The sequence below is a fragment of the Podarcis gaigeae genome (genome assembly GCF_964106915.1).
Source record: "Podarcis gaigeae genome assembly, chromosome: 13".
Lineage (NCBI taxonomy): Eukaryota > Metazoa > Chordata > Lepidosauria > Squamata > Lacertidae > Podarcis > Podarcis gaigeae.
The window spans coordinates 32,757,303-32,781,857 of NC_139689.1; the positions used below are offsets into that span (position 1 = coordinate 32,757,303).

Below are 24,555 nucleotides of genomic sequence, written 5' to 3' on the forward strand. Positions count from 1 at the left end.
CCATCTCCTCTGGTTGAGAACCATAACTTGATTGGGAAAGGGTGGTACACAGGATGTACCAGTAACTGGATCTTGAATGTGTGGGGTTAAAGCTGGAAGAGCCAGGACCACCTGGAAAGGGCGATCCAATAAGACCAAACACAAGCTAGGTTTGTGGAAAGCAGCAGGGAGTGCAGAGTCGGACCAAGCTGGAGCAAACACTATGCTGATCACAGTGACAAAGGCCAAGACTAAAAATCTGCAAGGCAGGTCAGGCGAGGGTCAAGCATCAACCCAGGACTTCTTATGACAAGGGGCCAATGTGCAGCGTGAGCAGCTGAGTCTTGCTGCTGACTGACTCTAATATGCAGAGATTTATATATATCTGTTGATAATATCAACCTTTGTGCAACCCGCAGGGCAGTTTGAACAAGGCAAACAGGTACAAATCCATAAAACAACACAATATTCTAAAAAACACATATCACAGAAGAACAATTGCTCAATAGAAGCAGTAACTATAGGGTTTCTCTTCCTCCTCCGAAAGCCCTTTGAAAAATATTTCCTCCGTAAAAGAACTGTTTCCCCTTTTGGTCCAGAGGCAGTTCAAGTGTGCTGTGGAATCTGATACACTGCATCTTACCCTTTCTGCTTCCTTGCCAAGGTTGACAGTTACACCTTGAGCACTGACCTGATCTGAAAGCTGACTTAGGATGATATGGCAGGCAGGTAGCCGCTTGGCTGAGGAAGAGAGGCTTGTGCTTGTCTCCATATGGGTTGGCAGCCCTATGTAATAGCTGGAAAACCAACATGCATCCATGCATGCAGGCTCACAAAGCCATTAGCTGCCAGCTGCAGCCACCGCCACTGTGTGGCATACTTCGCATACTTGCATCTTTGTGTTACTCTATAAATACTGCCCCTCTTTAGGGGTTAGTGTACCACAGGATCTAAAAACTGGCCCGGGGGCCCTTGGGACCTTTCTGTCTGGCCCTTGGGTCTGTATGGCTTCTTTCCAGGCCATTCCCTTCACCAGCCTGGCTTTGCACCTTCCGTGAATGTGTTTGCCTGGCCGGAATGTGCCCTTGATCTCTGATAATGCTTGCTTGCTTGCCTAGATGGGAGGTTTGAGTAAATTAACACTTGATGCTCCACCTCCATTTGCTTCTGGCTCCTCCCACTACTGGCATGTGGCCCTAAAAGGTTGCCTATCAGGGAATGTGGCCCTTGGACTCCAATCTCTCTCTCCCACGCCCCACTCCTGAGGTACATGCATGTGCTGTGGCGAGTCATGCTTGAAGATAAAATGGCGTGCCTAGATTCCCCCCCACCCCCGGTTTTGCATTCTCCAATTCTAATAGGTAAAGGTAAAGGGACCCCTGACCATTAGATCCAGTCGCGACCGACTCTGGGGTTGCAACGCTCATCTCGCTTTATTGGCCAAGGGAGCCGGCATACAGCTTCGGGGTCATGTGGCCAGCATGACTAAGCTGCTTCTGGCGAACCAGAGCAGCACACGGAAACGCCATTTACCTTCCCGCCAGAGTGGTACCTATTTATCTACTTGCACTTTGATGTGCTTTCGAACTGTTAGGTTGGCAGGAGCAGGGACCGAGCAACGGGAGCTCACCCCGTTGCGGGGATTCAAACCACTGACCTTCTGATCAGCAAGTCCTAGGCTTTGTGGTTTAACCCACAGCGCCACCTGCGTCCCTAATAACCTGTGCCAAAATACAGGGTGGGTGAATAGGATCTACAGGTTTTGTAGATTGCAAGCTAAACTTGACTCAGCAGTGCGGTCTGGTGGCTAAAAGGGCTAATGTAATCCTAGGTTGCATCAACAGAAGAATAGTATCCAGTTATAATGCTACCACTCTGTTCAGCTTGGGTCAGATCTCTGTGTTCAGTCCTGGGCACAGCAGTTTCGGAATGATATTGACAAACCGGGACATGTCCAGTGGAGGGCAGGCAAGGATGGTGAAGCACCATCTTCTGTGATGGGAGGTTGGAGGAGCTGGATACACTTAGCCTGGGGAAAGCTAAGATTATGAGACAATGTGATAAGCCGTCTTCAAATATTTGAAAGGCTTTTCACATAGGTGATAGAGCCAATCTGTTTTCTTTTGCTCCTTAGGGCAGGACCTGAGTCAGTGGGTTGAAATTACAAAACAAAAGGATTAAGGCTAAACATTAGGAAGAACTTCATGATTGCCTGTCTTGGAAGGCGGTGAACTTTCCTTTGTTGGAGTCTTTTAAGCAGAGGCTAGATGACCACCTATCAAGGTTGCTATAGCAGTAGAGTCCCTCAACAACAGGGTTATGTAGTTAGTCGCTGACTTACGATATCATTTCCAGTTTTATGAGTCTGTCCCATTGATTTCAGTAAGAACAAACTGCACCTAACTGTGCAATCCTAACCATGAATTCGGTGAACCTTTGAATTCAGAGGGGCTTACTCCTATGTAACTGAGGTTAGCACTGCAGCCTTAGTATGGCTCCAACCCATAGTATTTTCTGGATGCCTGTTGGCTGTAAAAAAGAAAAGCAGAGTTACCAGCAGTATCTCCTAATTCATCTTCTCTAATATTTTCCTGTTCATAAAGAAGATAACAATTTTTGTAACAAACCAGAAAGGGAAGATGAGGGAAGTCCATGGGAGGGGGGATGAAATGAAAAATGTAAAATTGGATAATTGCTTTTTGTAATTTGTTATAAAAGAGGAACTTCAATAAAATATATGTGTGTGTGTGTGTGTGTGTGTGTGTGTGTGTGTGTGTGTATTCATTCCTGTTCATGTACTGCTTCCCATTACAACTTTGAGATTGTGCCACTGGAATTGCAGAAGGCTTCCATGTAATAAGCATGTTTAGTAGACTTCCTCAATACTCACCTTTAGTGGGCATGGAAAACATTTAAACAGACTTTTTGGGGTGTGTTTGCTAATTTTCTGCTATTTTTCCTTCTCTTCTGTCTTCTGCTGTTTTTATTGCTGTACATTTATTTCCCCCTCTTATTTTGTGTTATTTTGTTCTATCTGAGGATATTATAAACCACCGTAAAGTGAACATTTTGTTGTGTGGATACTTTTCAGCACAAATAAGTTAGAAGCTGTACTGTTGAATGTACATATGCCCTGTGTCTGCTGCTATTCATAGCTGTTGGAAATCCATGTTCTCAGAACTATAAAGATGACCCTTTCTAAGAAGTCCAGCCCCTTGTCATCAAAGTTGTCCATACAATCAGACATAGAACTGACTATGCAACCTTAGACTTCTGTATGCACAGTATATAATACAAAATACTTATGGAACAATAGGTTCAGATGACTTGGGCAAGTGAGCCAAGCTGCACAGCTACCATATAAAGTTAAAACACTCATTCAAACACATATACGCCTCACTGTCACTAATCAATCTAAATATATATATATTTAAATTAAAAATGTCCAGTAGCACCTTAGAGACCAAATAAGTTTGTTCTTGGTATATGCTTTTGTGTGCATGCACACTTCTTCAGATACACTGAAACAGAAGTCACCAGACCCTTATATATAGTGGGAGGGTGGGGTGGGGTTTTTCTCAGGAGGGTAGTAGGAGATGGGTGATCAACTCAATGGGGATGGTAAACATACCCCACCCCACCCTCCCACTATATATAAGGGTCTGGTGACTTCTGTTTCAGTGTATCTGAAGAAGTGTGCATGCACACAAAAACGTATACCAAGAACAAACTTAGTTGGTCTCTAAGGTGCTACTGGACAATTTTTTATATTATATTATTATTATTTTATATATTTTGACTGCGTCAGACCAATACAGCTACCTACCTGAATCTAGAAACACTAATCAATTTGTTCTGGGACAAATATATCTCCTGACTGCAAGTATAACAATGGCTTAGATCAGGGAATGGTATTCTTTTGGGACACGTCAGCATGTTTGCAAACTGGAAAATCTGTTACTGCTCCACACACACATGGCAACAAATTAAGTACAAACTGCAACCTGTTCCATGGGCTGCAACATAATGCTTCTTTCACCCCATGGCAAAAGTTGTATACTGTATCTGTTTATGCTCAAAAGGAGGATATATGCTGTGACCTCGTTGTGACTGTCATAAGGACCTTATAATGTTAAAATAACCACTGCTGTTTAGCAGTGGTTTCTAGGTGAAAGCTCCTGGCAGAGAGGAAAAGAGGCAGGGCTTGCTTGGGTCAGGCAAATTTCACTCTGATTGGCTAGAAAATTCAGTCAGACAGTTAATGGTCAGCTGGAGATCAAAGGTCTGAGAGAGAGTGTGTCAGTGAGAGATTCAGTTGGTCAGTCAGGCAGTAAGGAGTTGGTTGGTGAAAGGGACAAACCAGCAGCAGTGACTCTTAGGTCTGTGACAACTGCCTGCTAGCACCTCAGGTCCCCAGTAATAGGTGTCAGATCTCCCTTTTGTATATAAAGTCCCCTTAATAAACCATTTTAAAGATAACCCTGCCTCATCACACATCCAAACTTAACCACATTACTAGGCAGCCATGAAACCTGAAGGAACTGACAGCAGTGAAGAAATTTAAAACACACAAACATTAATCTCAGGGTTGAAGTTTAAGCCGCTGTTGGACAAAAATATTCCTGTATTTCAGGACTTGGACTAGATGGTCCTTGGGTCCCTTCCAACACTACAGTTCTGTGGGCACTTGTGATACAGATAAGTGAGGCTGCGTACCTGGGTCCCCTGTCATTGCTGTGGCAGTGGTAGGAGCTCTGCACCCTAATTTCAGCATGGGCAGAGGAGGGAGGGACCCCATGGGCACCAGGGAAAGCCTCCCTGGGCAGCCATATGTCCACAGGCACCATGTTGGTGACCCCTGGCTTAGATCTTCATTTTGAGCAAAACCCCACTACCTCCATCCCAAGGAAATGTTATTTGATGCAGCAACTTACTCCCCAGCATCCTGTTCCCTTACAACTGGGGTTGGGGACTTCTGGCCTGCAGGTCCAACCCAGGGGCTCCAGTTTGCCCTGAGTCACCATTTCATTTCCCCCACCTGTCAATCAGCTGACGTCATTCTGCAGATGTCAGCTGATGGGCAGGGGAGTGAGGTTCACTTCTTTGTTGGCTGCAGGAGCCAGTTCCTATCTTGTGAAGCTAAGGCAGAAGGATTTACCCAGTCACCCACTGATGGGTGTGTGTTTGTTAAATCCTGCAGCCTTGGGGGCATTAAATCCTGTTCAGTTCTGCAAGATTCCCAATGCAAACCCTTCCTGAATCAACCCCTGCTTGAAACAACAGGGCTTTCCCCTCCATTTTAGAAAGCTGTTTTTCTCTGGGACTTCAAAGCGGCAAAACACCTGACGTCATTGTGAAGTCAGGTGATTGACAGGAAGGCAGTCCCTGTCAGATTTTACCCATGAGGTCAGTCGTGATAAGGATCTTGTCCATGGAGCAAAGGAATGCTCCCCACCCCTGGCTTACAGTATTGTTTTGTGCCCCAGAGGTAAAAGGGGCACACAAGGTCTTATCTGTATATGTTGAGGAGGGCTGCTCGGCCTTAATTTTTTTTTTTTAAAAAAATATTTCTCCTTGGAAATTAGAAGAACATTTTCTCTCCTGTTCCCCACCCGTCACTATCACCACCTCCTGTCACTTCCACCACCCTACTTTTGTCCCCGTTCCTTCCAGCAAGTGGGGCGGGGAAGTATGGTGCGATGATTTTGTGGCTTGCAGCATTTAGCTTCCAACCCTCTCTTAATGTTGCTCTTGCCTTTCCCCCCTTTGCATGTAGCATTTTCCTCATGAATACTCCCTGATTAAAAGCATCAGCTTCTCCTTTCTGGTGTTCTTGACAACGTTCACTCATCTAACTGCCTATTCATCAAGGGAAGATAAGGCATGCGGGGAGATGAAGCTTTCTCCTTTTCTGACTCCCCCACACCACACCACCTTCCTCACAGTTTCCTCCTTCCTTTCATTCATGCTTTTCCGTTCCTTCTTTCTTTAACAAGCTGGGTGCAAGCATGCGGCAGTTCCCTCCCCTGACGTGTGTTCGGTGCTGTAGCCCCAAGTGCAACACTTTAGGAAAAGGAAGGAAATGTTTCTCGCATGGCATCTTCCCACACTGGTCACATCCAGACCGTACATCTTAAAGCTGTATGTGACCCTCCATGGGACAGCTTGAGGGCGGGCAGGCTATAAATGCATACTGTAAAATAAATAAATAAACAACACCACTGTGATAGATAAATAAATAAATCCAACCCAGGCTCAGGAGCCAGGGACACCTGCCCATAGTCCCAGCTAGGCCTTTCCAGCATGCATAACCAGTTTGTTCACCAGCCGTTTGCTGTTCCCACAGGGGTGTTTTCAGCTATTGAATTTTGTTCTTTTATTTGCGTGAAAACAGAATTGCGGTTCTGCGCTGCATTGTCCACCACACAAGGGGACTGCTTCGTGCCGCGAAGTTGAGGCAGAGCGAAGGCTCCAAGGTCACCCAGGCCCCTGTTTCCTCACTGCGTACAAGGGGTGTAAACAATGCAACAACACTTTCCTGTCCTAACCATCTTCCCCCACCTCCATACGCCCTGCTGTCCCCAATGCTGGAAATACGATCAGTCTTGTCAAGAAAAGAGGGAGGCAGCTAGTCCCTGCTGCACTAAATGACTTGATAATGGGGACTTAAACAACCACCTGTCAGTTGGCGCTCCCCCCCCCCTTCCCGCACGGCTGCCATTACCGTTGGCAAGGGCAGAATCGGAGATGAATAAAACGATCCCTTTCCCTCGTTATTTTGGGCGAGTGCTGTCATGATGCACATGTTTGTTTAGCTGATTGGCTTTATGTTAATGAACCAGACTCAGTTCTCTCTGCCTCTTTCAGTCAGAGGGCTGTGGAAGAGGGAAGAGGCGAGCCGTTTTATAGATCGCAGAGCATGGAAAAATACCGTGCGGTTTGCCTTCTATTATTGGAATCAAGTGATCTCCAGAGAGGAGAAGGGTTTGTGAAACTTGAATGTGCAAAGCTACAGGATCAGAGGCCCTAGCAGCTATGCGCTTTCCAGAGCAGGAGAAACCAACGACTTCTCTTCGTTGAATTCGAGTGTTGAAAATTTGTTTTGTGTGCAAGCTTTTGAGTGACATAGAATTCTCCAGGCGCAGGAATTCAAAGCAAAACCCCAAAAGCATTTGTTTTAAAATGGCATTCATCTCTGGGATGGTGTTGCCTGAGAACGAACAAAGCAGAGTTTTCTCTAGGACACAAGGAAAGTTGGGTTGTTTAAACAGACTATGAATCAGTTAATACGTTATCAAGCTGCAGGCAGAGAGTTCTGATTTTCCTGAGGGAGGATTCAGATTCCCTTCACTCAGAAAACTTCCACACCAGGAAGAAAGTTAGGCTCCACCGTCTTCTTGATGTGCTAGTTTTCTATGTGCAGAGTTATCCACACACAAAACCACCGCTGGAGAACATTCAAATATGCAAAACTAAATAACATGCCTGAAGTGATACACAATCCAGGAAAAGCTGTACCACCTGATTCTGCTGAATGTACAAGTTGGCTCTATTTGTGATAAATATGCTTTAATAAAACCTTAAGGAGGCAGTTCCTCCCCACCCCAGTGACAACTGAACATGCTTAGAGGCCGCAGACTGATAAATGCCTTGGGGCACTGTCGATAGAACTGATGGACAGAACATCCTGAAAACAGACTTGGCTGGCTGACACTCCACACAGCAATTATTTTAAATAAACTTTATTTAAACACTAAAACCAGTAATTACTGGAGCAGAATACCAAAGTATGTTTCACATCATACATAGGGCATTCAACAAAAGGGTCCCATTTCTGTTTCAAGCTCCGCTTGTTGGCTATATTAATAATCCCGTACGACAAAACTAGTGATTCCATGGCTGTTGCTACTAACTAATTCTACTAGTACTCTTCCCTGGCAACTTAATTTATGTATTTCAGATTTTTGGATACAGCTTAAAATTCAGAATTATTGCTAAGATGTGTTTTATTAAAAAAGAAAAATCAAGTTTCTTGTTGGCATCTGAAAGTAATGATCCTGCACCCCCCCCCCGACTGTCCCCCAGCACGAGTCCATTAATGTTTCTGTACAGGGCTTGGGGCACATTGGGAAACCAGCCAGGAACAAGCAGAGCAGCCGGAGCTCCGTCAAGGTGGGTTGGCTGCATTCCATGCTACAGCATTGCCTTATCTGACTGTGCCACTCTCCTGTTCCCTTTCCAACTGGGGCGAAAAGGTGTGCAGTATGCGGAGTTGTAGAAGCTCTCCACTGGCCTGGGCCGTTGTTGTGGTCAAGCATGTGGCCCAAAGGTTCTGTGTGTGGTAGACTCAGAGCACGGATGAGCAACTGGGTGTGGGCTGGACTGGGATACAGTTCATTCCATGGTAGGAACTGATTCTGTGCCATGCCTCTGACAGCACAGTTGATGCCATCCTCTACTCAGGCCAATCAGGACTCCCAATTGTGCCCCACTAGGCCTTGTTTGATGTGGGTGTGCTCTTGTGCCCCTAATCTGCTCCTCTTCAAATGTAGCTACCATATTTCTTGGAACATTTAAAATACAAGAGGCCACCTTATACCAAGTCTGTCTAGCTCTAGATTGACTGACAGTGGCGCTTCCGGCAGGAGTCATTTCCGTGCCAGGAATTGAACCTGGGACCTTGCGCATGCAATGCAAATGCTCTACTAGGAAGCCATGGAACCCTTTTTTGGAAAGTGTGGGTTTCCTCCTGCTACCTTAGAAATTTACTCAGAATCATGGAGTTGGAAGGGACCATAAGGGTCATCTAGTCCGACGCCCTGCAATGCAGGAATATGCGGCTGTCCCACACGGGGATTGAAGCTGCAACCTTGGTGTTATCAACACCACGCTCCAACCAACTGAGCTATCCAAGGTTGTGTGCCTCCCTGGGGTAAGGACATAAGAAGAGCCCTGCTGGATCACCTGCTGGATCAAGCTAGAAGGTTGATGTAATCCAGCATCCTGTTCTAGGACAAGAGCCCAGCAATACTTCCCCCACACTCTTACTTGCTGTTGAAGTAAGAACAACCAAACCTATTTGGTTCAGGGCAGAGCCTGTGTCTCATGCCTGGGTAGGAAGAGCTTTAAATTCCATTTTCTTTCCCTTTTGTGTGCATGCCATGGATCTTTGGACAAGCTCTCCATTAACATCACGAAAATGAAGTCGAATTTGAGCTCTGACATCTGTTTCATTGGTGACTTTTGGGTCATGAACAAATGAGTTCTCCCTAGTGCAAATATACTAGAGACATTCTATGATAGTCATTTTGCCAGCACCATTTGGTCCCACTAAGATAAAGGATTCAAGGAAGTGATCACTTGCTTGTCTTTGTCCTCTGCTCCAAAGCTCCTCATACTGAGGATGCTCATTTTATCAGTCCTAGACATTTTTAAAGCATATTCCTTTTTCTATAAGCACTATCTAGTATTGTTCGTAAACATTGCAGCCTGACAACGCGGGCCTCAACTTTGTTCTTTTAGATGATTCTCTGCCTCTCTCCTTTTTAGAGTTTCTTCTGGTTTGACAAGCTTTTCAAGATGGTTTCCAGCTCCAGAACAACACTATTGTCCTTTTGCAGCCATAGTACCACATAAATAATCACAATATGGGCCAAGGCATTGCTTCTTTCTCCCAGCATCTGGTATTCGGAGACATAAATGCGTCTGATACTGGAAGCAATATATAAATACCCTGACTGGCAGCCACGGGTGACTTTATCCTCTGTGAATTCATCTACTCCCCCTTTTTTAAAAAAATTAAAATGTCTAAGCCGGTGGCTGTCACTGCATCTTGTGGTCGTGAATTCCATCGATCTGCTGTGCAAAGAAGCACTCTGCTACCATCTAGTGGTGTCTGCTGGGCCAGGTAAAGATGTCCTTCCCCAAGGTCAACAGGTGATGGACTTTGCTGCTCTTGGTACCCCCTCAAACCTCAAAATTTGTATACCTTCCAAATGAATGTTTTCCGATACCTGTGCCTCGCAAATCCTGTACCTGGTGAATAGGCTGTTGTTGTTCATCTTCTAAAAACAAATGTCCAACCATGAGAATAGTCCTCTCCCATCTCCTGTGACATCCCGTTGTGAAGGCTGCTGTGGTGCAGCCATGGGCTTGCACACATTACTTGCTAGGTACGAAGCAAGGGGGGCAGGGCGAGCCTTGTGGCGAGGGTGTGGGCTTGTGCGACAGCCTTTGGCGTTGCTTGAACCAGACACGGCTGCAAGACATGCGCTGGCCAACTGCCTCTGCTGCTTTCCACCGCCTGCCACCTCCCATATGGGAGGCAAGCAGCTCCCGTTGCTGGCTTCTCCCCATTGCTTGCTTTGATCCCTCATGGCCTGCCCATCTCAACTCTGCATGCATTCCAGCTATTTTCCATATTTTGAGGGGTATGAAAAGGATGGCTGCAGATTGTCCCACAGGTTGTCCATGGTCATCTGCAGGATTTCCCCCCAGGGTGGGTGGGGAGTAAAACGCTGAAAAGAGGAAGGGAGCCAGCTAACGTCTCACCAAAAATGAGAAGGATAGTGCCCATACATTTTGCCTTATATCTCATATGCCACAAATGCTAGAAACTTACTAAAAAAATTTAAAAGGTGGGGATGTGGGGATTGTGACTCCTCAGAGGTGGGACAGTAGCTGTGCCCTGTGGACACCCATGGACTGAATCAAGGATAGCAGGTAGACTGGGCAGACCAAGGTCAGAACTCGGGAAATAGAAACAGGCAACAGTGTGAGCATGGGAAGGTGAGGAGAGTTTGGAAGGCAATGGCACCATCAGGCGGGACTTTGGGGCAGAAGTCTCAGACCCAGTTCAGCTGAGTGAATAGGAGGGCCCCCAAATGCACAAGGACTGGCTTGCCATCTAAAGATGGTGGTGGCGGGGGGAGAGACCCATTAAGTACAGGAGGCAGTGGAAGACACAAGTGCCTGGCGTACTCTGGTCCATGGGGTCACGAAGAGTCGGACATGGCTAAACAACAACAAATAAAATTAGCTAATTGTCCCACTCCCTGAAAATAATTTAGAAGGAATGTTCAATAAAGAGGATGTCTGGAAGTGACCTGAGTTTGATGGGGATTTCTTCCCCAGAGAAAGTCCAGCACAAGCCACATTTCAGAGACAGGAGGAACAGCTTGTTTGCTTAGGCAAGCTTCTAGTGGTGTGCAGCAGCCATGTTTACTTGAGAGCGAAGTCCTGCTGAGTTTAATGGGACTTGTTCCCACGTAAAGGCTTGCCATTGCGGCCCTGGCCTGACAACATGCCGCTGTTTTACTTTGTTCACCTGTATTGTTTTGACTTTGTGCTGCGCTAATGAGTCCATGTTGAGTTGCTTGCCGCTGTGATTTAAAAAAAAAAAAATTAAAGAGAGCTGGGCTTACTAAATAATGGAATGAGATGGTGGTCCTTGCTAGCATGGGCTACCCAGTGCTTGGCGTGCCCCAGAAGCCATCGTAATCAAGTTGGGGAGAGTGCTGGGGCTGTTTTCTTCCTTGGCTCTGTCTTTGGCACTTGCATCTCTCCCGCTGTTTACTCCTCCTGGCTTCTGGCGCCTTTGGATATCTGTATGCGCCTCCATCCTCCACCCGCACTCATCCATTTGAGGCCTGTCATTGCTGCTGACCCGTTCGGTTAAGAATCCTTTCCTTTCATGCTTCCGGGCTTTGCTTTCCTGACTGCCCCCCCCCCTTTGAAATGACGGAGGAAAGAAGGGGAAAGAAGAAGAAGAAGAAGAGACGCGAGAGAGGGATGAGTTCATGCCGGCTCATTTGTGTGAGTGTGAAAAGGCCAACGGCAGCACTGGGCTATACCAAAGAGCCCCAACACAGTCATAAAAACAGAGAGCAGGAGAGGGAGAGGGAGAGAGAGAGAGAGAGAGAGCGCGTGAGAGAGAGAGAGAGCGCTAGCTTAGGAGCACAACAAGTCGCCTTGGCATCGCCTCAGGATTTGAGGGGGAATCTGTCTCATTTTGGAAAAATTAATGATTCCAACATAATTTGAAGAGCATTCATTATATGGCTCATTAAAAAGACATTGCGCAGGCCAAGTGGACTGGTGTCTGCCGGCTCAAAGGCGTCGTTGAGGGCCTTTCCTGAGGTCTGTACTAGGAAGCGTGGCAGAGGGGTAGGAACGGTTGCAGAATTTGTGGACAAGATGTGCCTTTCCCCCTTCCCCTGGGCCCACTAGGGGCCACTTAGCCCTGACGCTCAGCAGAATGAGATGATAAAGGTTTTTCCCCCTCCTGGGTGGTACCAGTTCAGGGTGCAGATAAGGGGCAAACAGAGAAGAGCAGCAGTCAGACAAAAGTCAAAGGGATGACAATTCAAAGTGTTGGTGCTGACCTTTAAAGCTCTAAACAGCCTCGGTCCTGTATACCTGAAGGAGCGACTCCACCCCCATTGTTCAGCCCGGACACTGAGATCCAGCGCCGAGGGCCTTCTGGTGGTTCCCTCATTGCGACAGGGACCCAGGCAGAGGGCCTTCTCTATAGTGGCACCCACCCTGTGGAATGCCCTCCCATCAGATGTGAAGGAAATAAGCAACTATCCTACTTTTAAAAGACATCTGAAGGCAGCCCTGTTTAGGGAAGTTTTTAATATTTAATGCTCTATTATTTTTAATATTTGATTGGGAGCAGCCCAGAGTGGCTGGGGATACTCAGCCAGATGGGTGGGTTTTAAATTATTATTATTATTATTATTATTATTATTATTATTATTATTATTATTATATCTGAGGCAGAATAGCAAATGGCAGCCACACCTGCCCCCAAGTCATGGTGTCTACTACCCAACAAAGCTGGGCAAATTATTTGAATATCCATCCTGGTGGTAAAAATACAATGAAAATAAATGTAGTAACTAGAAACTTTCTGTCGTTTCATGGCACCTCTAAAATTGGCTGCCTTGGGCAGCTTGTTTGCTGTGCCTAATGGTAGGGCCGGCCCTGGAGATGGAGAAGGATTCAGATCTGTGTGGCATTCTCCAATACAAGCTCCATTCAGCTACATGGGAGCTGTGCAAACCCCAAGCAAAGGGACTTCCACAGGACAACTTTCTGTCAACTGCAGCCCACGCCCGAGTGCCATTTCAGGTTTTTGCCTCAGGGACTGAAACGTATTGGGCCTACCTTGTTTGTGAACATATATCCTCCTGCAGTTGGATTTCCCTGGTTCAATGCAGTTCTCTTGCTTCTCCATTGCCATTGCTCTTGCTGTGGGTGCCATTGCAGTGCAGTTGTTATAATAATACACAGGTAATACAGAGGGCATCATAGATGCCAAGGGACACAATCCCACCCCTCATAAATTTCTAATTAATTTTGCTTTTTGTTTTTGCACATTATTCTCAAGATAAGTCTCTCCACCCCAATAAATATCAGATAATATAATGATGAATAGGAGCAAGGTTACCAACTCTTCTTCAGCTACGTCCTGCCATTTCTTTCTCCAGATTTTGTTTTTCAGTGGATGTGTGTGCCTCCCCCATGAAGGTCTGCAAGACAGGCTCTCCCCCTGCACCATCACACTGGGCTAATACATACTTCCTTCTGGTGCCACTCCTGCAAAACCAGGGCAAACATGAGCAGAGTGCTGAGAAGGATTTTGCTCTCATTGCTTAAGAAATTGAAATCTTTGGCCGAGTAGAGAGGCATTTTCTGTATAAAAAGAAAAGGAGAGAAAGGAAAAGGCAAAGCAAAAACCCTCCCAATCAAGAAACACAGTCTGAAATCTCAGACGAAGTTTCTGAAATGCAAAAGCCCCAATCCTTGTGCATTTTGAGCAAATTGGATGCAACTTATCCATGCTGGGTATACGAGTGGCTGATTTATTTATTTAAAACATTTCTCTATCTTGTGTTTTTGCCTCAACATGAGGTGCCCAAGGCAGCTCACACAACATGATCATCATTAATACAAAATGCAACTTAAGCTACAATCCTGTTCATACATTATATAGGGTGTTACACATGCTTTCTCTTCAAGCAAATTCATATGATGGGTAGATGAGGTCTCAGCCGCACAGCATTTTGCAGCACACTCAGACACCCTGTAAGCAAAGGAAAGAAAAAAAAATGTTTAAAGGGGTGATTTGGGGCTGGAGAGCCTGGGCAAAAGACCCTGAATTTGAGCTCCATGCTTTACCCTCTAACAACACCCCACTTCCTTCCTTACCTTCTATTTTTAACTAGCTTGCTTTAAAAGTATTTGATAAAGTGAATGAAATTAGCCACCCCCGCCTTCCTACTTTTGCATTCCCTTTTCTGAATCTTTCCTCCTCCCTTTCTTGCTTTAGTTAGCACACAGGAATGAGAGAGGGTGTGGGGAGGGATGAAGAAGGGAAATCAACAAAAAGAGCATTTGGGGATTTTTCAATCCTTTCTCATCCACTGCACTGCGTGTAAAAAGCTGGTAAAGGACACTCAAGGACGACGCTATTGAGAATCTCTCCCTTCTTCCCTCTTTGCAAAGGAGGAAAAAATCCGACAACCTCCCGGTTGCTTCTTGATACTGCCTTGCAGGTCTCCTACCAATTTTCCCTACTGAACCATCGGACCTTAGTTTTAGAAGAGAATATGATGCACCATCTATTTCTTTCAGCTCTCCCTTCCTATATTCACGATCCTCTGCCTGTTCAGTATCACTGTTCTCTGTGCCCTTGAAAAATCTCCAGATTCCACAGCTCTTTTAGGACGCTTCTTCAATATCTTAAAATGCTTTAGATTTGTAAGGCAGGAGGTGGTGTCTGAACTCAAGACTCCTTGCAAGATTTAACCCCAAGTGAAGCAAGTGCGCAGGTATAATCAGGCATGGACTGCTGGATAGGAGCAATGGTGCTGGATGGGGAACTTAGAGCTATTGTGGTATAGTGGTTAGAGTGTCGGACTAAGACTGGGGAGACCCGGGTTCAAATCCCCACTCAATCTTGACGAATGAAGTGAAAAAGGGACATCATTATGCTGCCCTGAATTCTTTGGAAGAAAGGCAGGATGCAAATATAATTAATAATACACATTTCAAAACATTTTGGAATTGTAGCCTCAGATTGCCACCAGGAAATCTGAGGCTATAGTCAATATGTGAATCTGGCCACCTGATGTAGAAGGAAGCCCTAGTTCATCACTTGAGGGATGTTGGGAAGAAATCACAGACTGCAGTTACTCAGTGCTGAGTAGAAGGCACACTATACAGTGGTACCTCTAGATATGAACGGGATCCGTTCTGGAGCCCCGTTCGCATCTAGAGGTAAACGTAACTAGTGACGGTGTGTCTGCACATGGGTGCATCGCTTTTCGCCGCTTCTGTGCATGTGCGTGACATCATTTTGAGCATCTGCGCAAGCGTTTGAGATTGCGTTTGAGATTGAGCATGCGCAAGCGGCGAAACCCGGAAGTAATGCGCTTCGTTACTTCTGGGTTGCCGAGGAGCACAACTTGATACACGCTCAACTCGAAGCATATTTAACCCGAGGTATGACTGTATGTGCTCACACATACTGTAATTTTCTGTATATAAAACCTGTTCCCAGACTGTGGCCTGTGGACCATAGGTGGTCCACAAGCTTCATACAGCTGGTCCACGGAATGTCTGCATTAAATATCCACATTGATTTTTAATTGAGTTTTTGTAGTTTCTTTTATTTCTTATCTTGTGTTACAGTTTGAATTTCATGGCATTCAAATCGCAACACAGTAAAATAAAATATAAGAAACAAAAGAAGCAATAAAAACACAGTCGCACAGCATCTAGCATCGCACTTGCTTTAACAGGCAGAAAACATGATGAAGCAGTTCACCAATTTTCAAGTGGTCTACGGGAAAATTGAGTTTTGCAACCGCTGGCATATAACATCGCATCTGTTACTTTTAAAGAAGTAGGTGGTGCGATATGAGTTAAAGGAGGATGAGTGGGGCTGCAAGACACCTGCAAAAGAATCCCTCCCACCCCACACTGCTTACACCATTGGCAATTTCAGACCTGAAAACACTGCCCCTCAGTTCCAGGATGTATGCTTGGGCTTGTGGTTATCCAATAGTGAGTGACACACACTCTGTATGTTCAGAGGCACTTCTCTGGTGTTTCATTGTTGTTGAGCTGAGCAACCGCATGTTCCAAGTGGTTTTAATCTGCATACTGTACTTTTAAAAAAAATGAGATTTAACAGGGCTGAAGCCAACGTGGGCCTGCCTCTCTGTGCTTAGATGCATGGTGATTATTGTAGTTGCTTGGGATAAATGAGACTTTTTATTAAATGTGTGGCATGCAATTATATCTGTATTTTTTTTAAAAAAAGGAAAGAAAAGAAAACGCCAAACAACATTAATCCTAAATTGTGTGTATGTGATTTTCATCAGAACCATGGCGCGCAGGAAGGGGAAATTTAACCCTCCCAGACCACAACCCCAATGAAGATAGCTAGTCCTCCCCTCACCCTATTCTGCAATTAGCCAGGAAGTAGGAAGCTCCCATTGGCTTTCCCCCCTTGTGTCTAACTGCAGGCCAGGTGAGCTGGGTGGTATTGTAGGGATTATGGTTTGGGAAATGGGGGGGTTAAACTTCCCCGCCCTGTGCGCTGCAGGATTAGATCAACAAAGAGAGATGCAGCTTCATGCTACATATTTAATGTACCATGTAGTTTGGTTGTTACATGTTTTATGGCTCAGCCTTGGCATATTTTGTGGCTCATATGGTCCTGGATTTTCAGATTTAGAAATCTAGATTACATGGTGTTTATTTGCTTGGTTTCTAATCCTATTATACATGACAAAACAGCCATCACTTTGCATTGATAATTTCCTCTTTCCTGCAGCTGCCTTTATATGCAGTGGTACCTCGGGTTACAAATGCTTTGGGTTACAAACGCTTTGGGTTACAAACTTTGCTCCAGGAACAGAACGGAAATCACGCTCCAGCAGCGGGAGGCCCCATTTGCGAAAGCGCGCCTCAGGTTAAAAACGGTTTCGGGTTAAGAACAGACCTCCGGAATGAATTAAGTTCGTAACCCAAGGTACCACTGTAGTCCCAACAACCAATAGGATGCATGCTAGCTGGCCTAGTTAGTCAGATCCTTGAAAAGACAGAGACTTCAATACTTCCTGTTTCCTACTAAACATACTCACTTGCTGCCTGTACCAGCAAATAGAGTATTGTCCCAAAGACATACGGGGCAGTGTGTCTCCATTGTCCTCATCCAAAAGGGCCTAGTTCCAATGCAGTCCTGATTTGACACTTCTAGTAATGCAGCTTGCCAGGCATACAGGTAGGATTTGTACCATCGGGAGGAAATGGTTTAGTGATACACCTCGGGCTTCATCATGGCTAAGAACAGCATTCAGTTTGCCCCAGGAGGCATTGTATTCCTTAACTCCATGGCGATGTACATGCTATATCTTTGAAGCATGTTTTCTTCTCAAAGAATTTGGGGCACTGTAGTTTACCCTAGTGCCCTGAATTCACTGATAAAGGAATAAATGTGCTTTGAATAGTGTGTACACAGCCTTAGTCTTTGTCGTGCTTCTCCCATTCAAGTGGTGACTTTCAAATGGGAGCAGGGATGCTGTGTAGCACTCTTGTCTTCCCCTCTCTCTTGCCTTATCTGTTTGTCTTCAGGGTACTCTTGCTTTGAGCAGCAGGTGCTACTGACCCAGTGTCTTGGGTCCAAGGCGAGTGGCATCCCAGACCTATTTGCCTTTTCCCAAACACTTGAGTTTTTGTGATGCTACTGCTGAATGCACAATACTCTTATGTTTAACAGGGACCAGAAAGCGGTTGCATAGATAAATGCCATGTAAATAATTCATCGTAAATGACAATCATTAAAACAAATGAACAAAGGCATGTTTTGTGAAAGATTATCCTGGCTAATTTTTGTTTTCTCACGGGTGCTCTTTTCGTTACACCGCTGCTGCAGTTTATTTCTTTGCAGTTCACCTTGCTTGGAACAATTTTCTCTCATCCTTCTCCAGATTCAACATAGTCGCTCTTATTGTTTTTCAATCTATTTTCTTCTCTCTCTCTCTCTCTCTCTCTCTCTCTCTCTCTCTCTCTCAGAATGTCATAGCAAGGGAAGATTCAGCATTCAGCATTAGCTGGAGAAACCTAGTGAGTTGGATGGTGATACTTAAAAATTGCTTCTCTTGGGGGTGTGGTGTTCAGCAGGTCCAAAGTGTACATACGAAGAGCCCTGCTGGTTCAGACCAACAGCCTATTCTAGTTTAGTATCCTGCTTCCCATAATAGCCAAGCAGATGCCAACAGGATGCCCTCAAACAGGCCATGAAGTTCTCCGGTGAGTGGTATTCCCAGGCATGTTGTGACCTCTGTTTCTGGAGGTAGCATTTAGTTTCTTGTGGGTTTTGCTTTTATCTTCTAAACACGTTCTTCCATGATCCTCAACACAGCCACAACCTGAAGTGACCTGTGTTGGCCTGGGGGGTGCTACCACCATTTATTCCCTGAAATAACTTGCTTAAAATAAATAAGTGAATCTTGTTTGTTAAAATAAATAAGTAAATCCTGTCTGGCAGTGCATTCTGGTAGTGGAAAAAACAAACAAAAAAAACAACCTCAACCAACCATAGTTCCGTATCAGGTAGATTGTTGGCCCTGATTTTTTTCTCTCAAGTTTCCTATGATCCAGTGAATGGTCTGGGAAAATACGATGCTGTGATGCTGCTGAAGCTGAGCAGGCTTGGCTAATGGGAGACTTGTGTAAGTCTGTGTAAGAGTGGAAAATAAGTGTCGTTATTTTTAAAAAAATTCTTGGTTTGCTGTGTGGTTTATTTACTCAGGCTGCATTCTGGAGTCCTAATTGCATTTGCCCAGCCTGCTACATCTGAGGTTCACATAAGGTTTAGGAAGCCATATCCCTACCACAATGCCTCAAAACATCATACTGAAATAAGGAAACCCTGGTTTGGTGGGTGTGGAGAGCAACTGAATCGTCAGGGCTAGGTCTGATCTGGCATGGAAGACTTTACAGAGGGTGAGCAGCCAATCAAGAGTTTAGACCTAAGAGATTCTAGAGCCAACAGAGAAGCTCAATGTTGGTCAGGCCTTTCAGATTGGGTGTTTGGTTGAGGTTTTTGGCCGTGAGATGAAGCTGAAGAACTCCAGGCTTTAATTCCACTATGCCCACCGCCAACCTCGCAAGACTTCCTTCCCTGGTTCTTTTGTTGTTTGGGTTATTTCATTATGTAGATCACAGTGGTGCTGGTGCTGTACAGAAGCCCAGTCAAGAAGGCCTCCACCCTCACTCGCCACCTTTGCAAAACTTGCAAGCTCGTGCGTCAGAAGCCAGAGAATGGCACTTGAGTGGAAGCCAGGGGACAAGAAACTGGACAAAAAGGGTCAAAACAATGACAGCCCTTGATGGATGGAGGACAGTAGAGGCGCCTGTTGCTTTCCTGGAATTGGGCATTGCTCCCTCCCTTGCCAACCCTTGCGGAATGAGACTCTTGTGAAAGCTTAAACGTTTGTGTCATCTCTCCCTCCTCCTCCTCTTCCCACTCTGTCTCTCTCACCCCAGGCCTTGGAGACCTTGAATTAAAAAGCACAATGAGAGAGGAAGGAGAAGAGAAAACAGTCTCATTCCCTGGCAGGACAAAGGATCAAAGAGGCATCTTAGGGTTGCTTTCTCCAGGCGTTTGGCACCAGTTGCCATCAGCTGCCTTCCAAACCAAAAGGCTCTTTTAAAGCTTTGGGAATCCATTGAGAAGGTGGCGGTAAAGCAAAGAGAGGCTGCAGAAGGAATAGGCCTCTCTCTCTCTCTCTCTCTCTCTCTCTCTCTCTCTCTCTGGGCTCCTCTAGACGTCCTTTGCTCATGATGATATCAGGCTGGTTACACATGATCCCGCGTTCAGTACTCTTTGTGCCTGCAAAAGTTTGGCGGCAGACATCCTGCTTCGTTTCAAATTGGCACATGTCCCATAGCTTCCTGCTGAAATTCTGTACCTTTTTATGCTGCAAATGTTCCCATGTGTGTGTGTGCACGTGTGTGTGCGCGTGTGTGTGCGTGCGTTGCCCTGCTTTTGTTGTGCTGCAGTATGAAAGAGCCCCTTCCAGACAAGCATAATGCAGTAACATTGGGGAAGCATCGCAGAACAACTGATAAAGCAGAATGATGATGTGTGGATGCATCAGTAGAAGTCCGCTGCTAATGCACTGTTATTGTGTCAGTGGCATGTTGCAGGATACACCCACAAAAAACACGCCAACCAGTTTGGATAAGGCTTTCCCCATCTTTCTCTTTTCATGTCGCACTTTGCCAACATCCCATGGTTTTCATGTGCCTAGTGCCTTCTGGGCTATACATGTGAAAGATCATAGGTTACCGCTCATGTGAAATGCCATGAAACATCCCTGGACGTAGTAAGTGAAGGATATATATAATGCTTTCTAATTAGATGCTTCTGTCCTGCATGAGACCGTATCTCCCTGACTGCACCATTGCCTGGAGGAGGGCAGTCTGTTCATAATGTCCCACACTATAGATCAAGTGTGGGGCTCCCATCAGCCCCAGCAAGCATGGACAGTAGCCAGGGAGGATGGGAACTGTACTTGAGTTCAGCTACATTTGGAGGGCCAAAGGTTCCCAACACTTACTGTGGATCTTGGGGGGGGGGGGGCAGGTGGGAAATGTGCTTAGTGATGCCTTACTTGTTGCATTAATTTGAGCAGAATCAAAGCGCAACTAACTTAGTCTGGATTTGACACATCAGCACTGGCTCTCTTGACTGTATTTTTATTATGGCTCAAGTGTGGAAGGTGAGGCTTTCAAGGTCAAGGGGATCAGCATAAAGCTGCCTTTTTTATTGCAGTAGGTTTCCGGATATGTCAGCGGTTCTGACATTTGCACAGCTGCAGCTCAAGAAACTTTAATACATATCAGATGAGATTGGATACATCCTGGATTGAAATGCCACTTAGGAGATGCATGTAACTAGAAATGTAAAATTTCTGTGAATTTTGAAACCTTGCGGTGTGGTTTTGCGTGGAGTTTGTCAGTGAGAGTGCCAGACACTGACCTTTTGAAGGAAATGTACTCAGTAATTAACTTTCTAATCAAAACTAATCTTATTTTACTACTTTAACACCATAAAATGCATCATTTATAACCTATCATGTAAAATTTTGCTGTTTGGATTTTTAAAAAAAAATTACAGGGAACCCCCCCCACCCAATTTTTTATTTCTTTCTTTTGCGGGATATGTAGCACCACCTAAGATAATAAGCTCCAGGATGAGTTTATGACTACTAGTAGGTATTGTACAGTAGCATCTTCAGTAACTGAAGTTGGAAAGGAATGGTCTTCCTGATCATAAAGGCTGACGACCCGTTGAGGGTGTGAGTGTTTCCTTCCTGTGGGGCATTCCTCAAGGCTAATAATAATAATAATAATAATAATAATAATAATAATAACAATTTATTACTTTTACCCCTCCCATCTGGCCGGGCCTCCCCAGCCGCTCTGGGTGGCTTCCAACAGGATATTAAAAACACAATAAAGCATCAAACATTAAAAACTTCCCTAAACAGGGCTGCCTTAAGATGTCTTCTAAAAGACAGATAGTTGTTTAGACAAACTTGCCCTGTGACAACCTGCCCACAATATTATATATATATATATAAAACATATATTACATATTTACATATTTTGTCTTGTTTTGCACTGAAAATTTTATGTACTGCAGTCACATCTCTATCTAGCCTAAGATTACAGTAGACATGACTTTGCAACCAGCAGTGCTAGAAACTTGCCCTTTATTCTTTAAGGGAAACTGAGCTATTTCAGAAAGCATAATTCTGCAACCAATACCACATTCTTCCCTTTTCCTGCTCTCCCAAGGAGTTGTGGCATACGCTCCAGATTCCAGATTACTGGACTCACTTGTGGGAGGTTTGGTGAGACTCTGTTGCCTTTCACTCTCTTTTAACTTCATATAATCCCGTGAAATGATGACCTTCCTAGGTGGTAGGAAGATGAGGCTCAAGGGAACCATTTACCTTCCATAGCATGTTGTAGACTGGTTCAGCCAAAGACCTATGTCATATGCGGAAGGCATCCCTAGCATCTCAGCTGGTCAAAATGGACTTAGGGGCTGGTTCCTCGTTTCAAAGATACAGCCCACTGAGGCAGCCCTTCTGATGGTTTCTGGAGTCTTCCAGTGCTTGGAAGCTGGATCAGATTCCAGGTTTTTCCTTCCGGAGGGAAGGAAGTGCAGGAGCTGTAGGTCTGCAGGCTCTAATGCAGCCTGACTATGCATGAAAACGCCCTTGGGCCTCTTTGCCACTTTGGATAAGGCTGTGTGTGCAGGTATGTGCCTCTTTGTGGATGAGGACAACTCTGTGCTTGTGGTGTTTCGTCTGCGCTCGGTTAAGTTTCCTGTGGCTCATTTGCGCACAATACTGTTGGTGGAAATGGCCTCGGGGGTCAGTGGAATTAAGTGTGTGCATGCTGTTCTCGAGGGTCATGGGTGTTGGGGGTTTCACGTTTGTATGGGAAATTAATTGGGGAGTTGGAGAAGGTCGCAGGTGTGTTTTCTGTTCTCACTGTTATTGCATACAGTTAATTCTGTTCAAAGCATTATGTGTTCCAATATATCCCCGTGCCCCATATTTTCTGACAAGAAAAGCAGGATTCTGCAACCTGTTCTCTTTGTTTATTTTAATGACTGATTTTATTAATTTAATGAGACTCTTTATACCTTTCCTTCCTGCTGTATAGCACACATTTTCCTACTGTACAATTTGTCCTTCTGCAGCCTCCCCGCTCTTTCCCCCTATTTATTCCACTACTGTTGCTGGTCATGGGAAAAGGCAGAGAGCATGACATCTTCTGCAGATACCATTCTGACATCTGAGATTTCTCCAGCTGCTGCCCATGTATTTCCAAAAAATTTATAATCACGAGGGCTAGAAAATCATTTTATAAAAATAAAATAAAGCTAGACTAGGATGCTTGGAAAGCTAAATTCTGCATCTAAACTCACGTTCTGTGTCTTCTATATTTCCTTGTGGAACTGCGTTGCCCACTTGTTCTCAAATGTATTGTGGAGTCATGAGGACTAGACACTTGTTTGTGGGTGTTTAAATGAAAGATTCTCAGGATGCTTAACTGCAGGACAATGATTTGCGAATTTACTTAATTCAGCCTTTAATCCAAGGCTCTTTTGCTCACTTACACCTCCCCTGCTGTGGCCAAAAGGATTCCAGTTTTGCCAGCTTCTCTGCTATCTATTTTATTTATTTAGTTCCCATCTTTTCTCCAAGGAGCTCAAGGTGGTGTGCGTTCTTCCTTTCTGCATTTAATCCTAAAAACAACCCTGGGAGGTGGGTTAGACCGAGAGGCAGTGATAGGCCCAAGGTCACTCGGTGCGTTTCATAGCTGAGCGGGGATTTGAACTCGGGTCATCTTGGTCCTAATTCAATACCCATACCACTACAGCAGCTTGGGGGTGAAGGCAGGAGAATTGGCTGCTGAAAGAAAGAGGCAAGGGATACAGCAGCTATAATTCCACACGCACCACTTCAAGGAGGGGGTATCAAGAATCAGGCTTCCATCCATTGGTGTGATGATCCACCTAACTTGCCAACTTCAGCTGCATCTTTGACAATTTCTGAAATTAATGTTGGAGCAGTGGGGGTTCAGGAAGCTGCCAGTTCACACATTGTGTGAGTGGATGGTGCTTTAGAGTGGGGAGGTGCCCTAGTGCAATGTGCAAGCTGACTCAGATGCTTCCTGAGCCAACGCCATATGCTTCCTCCCATTTTCCCCCTCTCCACGTGACATCTGATGTTGGCGCTCTCCATGAAATCCCAATTTTCCAGGCACCGCCTTTCTGAGGCTGAAGCATTGTGTGGCTGGGGGAGGGGAAACGTCTTGCTTTCCACGAGGAGCCCCCTACCTGCCACTCAGGTGTTCGGAAGAGAGGGTGGGGTGCGTGGCACCTGCTCCGGCCTGGTAAGTGTGTGAACCTGGTAAGTGTACGAACCAAGCCTGCGTGGGTTTTCTTTTCGTTTCCTGTGGTTGTTGCAGGTGGCAGGCAATCAATCTCTAGCCTGGTGAGTGAAGTCCCAAGACTGCAACTTGGGGCAATGCAATAAACAAAACAAAAATAATGACGGCCTCCTCTCTCGTTTCCCATCTTTCATTGTGTTTGTGTTTTAAGTTTTTAAACAAAAAAATCTTTCCTGATGTTGTTTTGTTTAAAAAACGAACAAACCCCACACCACTGTTTTCCCCAATATATTTGCCTCCTGCACCCACCGTTCATCCTCCCCCACCCACTGCCCCCAATCCCTTTCTGAATTTGTTTGTTCCTGAATTTCCTCCTTTCCTGTCCTTAACCAGGCGTCGGGCGAATTGCAGGAGGGAAGAAACCTGGACTCTGTTCCCTTTGTTTAAAGTCACCAGGTTAGTATCCGGGGTGGTTGTATTAACTGGTGGGATCCTCTCCCTTCCATCCGTCACCGTTTTAACTGTTCCTCCGAAACCACACCACCAACCCACCCAGTCACCATTCTTCCATTGCAACCA

General features: G+C 45.3%; 1 protein-coding gene across 12 annotated transcripts in view; it reads left to right on the forward strand.

Moving 5' to 3' along the window:
* The window catches only part of SRCIN1 (SRC kinase signaling inhibitor 1), a 330,260-nt gene that overhangs the window by 88,413 nt on the left and 217,292 nt on the right, over positions 1-24,555 (forward strand). For 4 of the 12 annotated variants that reach the window (XM_083708601.1, XM_083708612.1, XM_083708614.1 and 1 more), the window contains one exon: positions 24,370-24,432. The exons of the other annotated variants lie outside the window; for them this stretch is intronic. The gene's annotated coding sequence lies outside the window, so the exon portion shown is untranslated. The remainder of the gene's footprint in view (positions 1-24,369; positions 24,433-24,555) is intronic. 12 annotated transcript variants of the gene reach the window in all.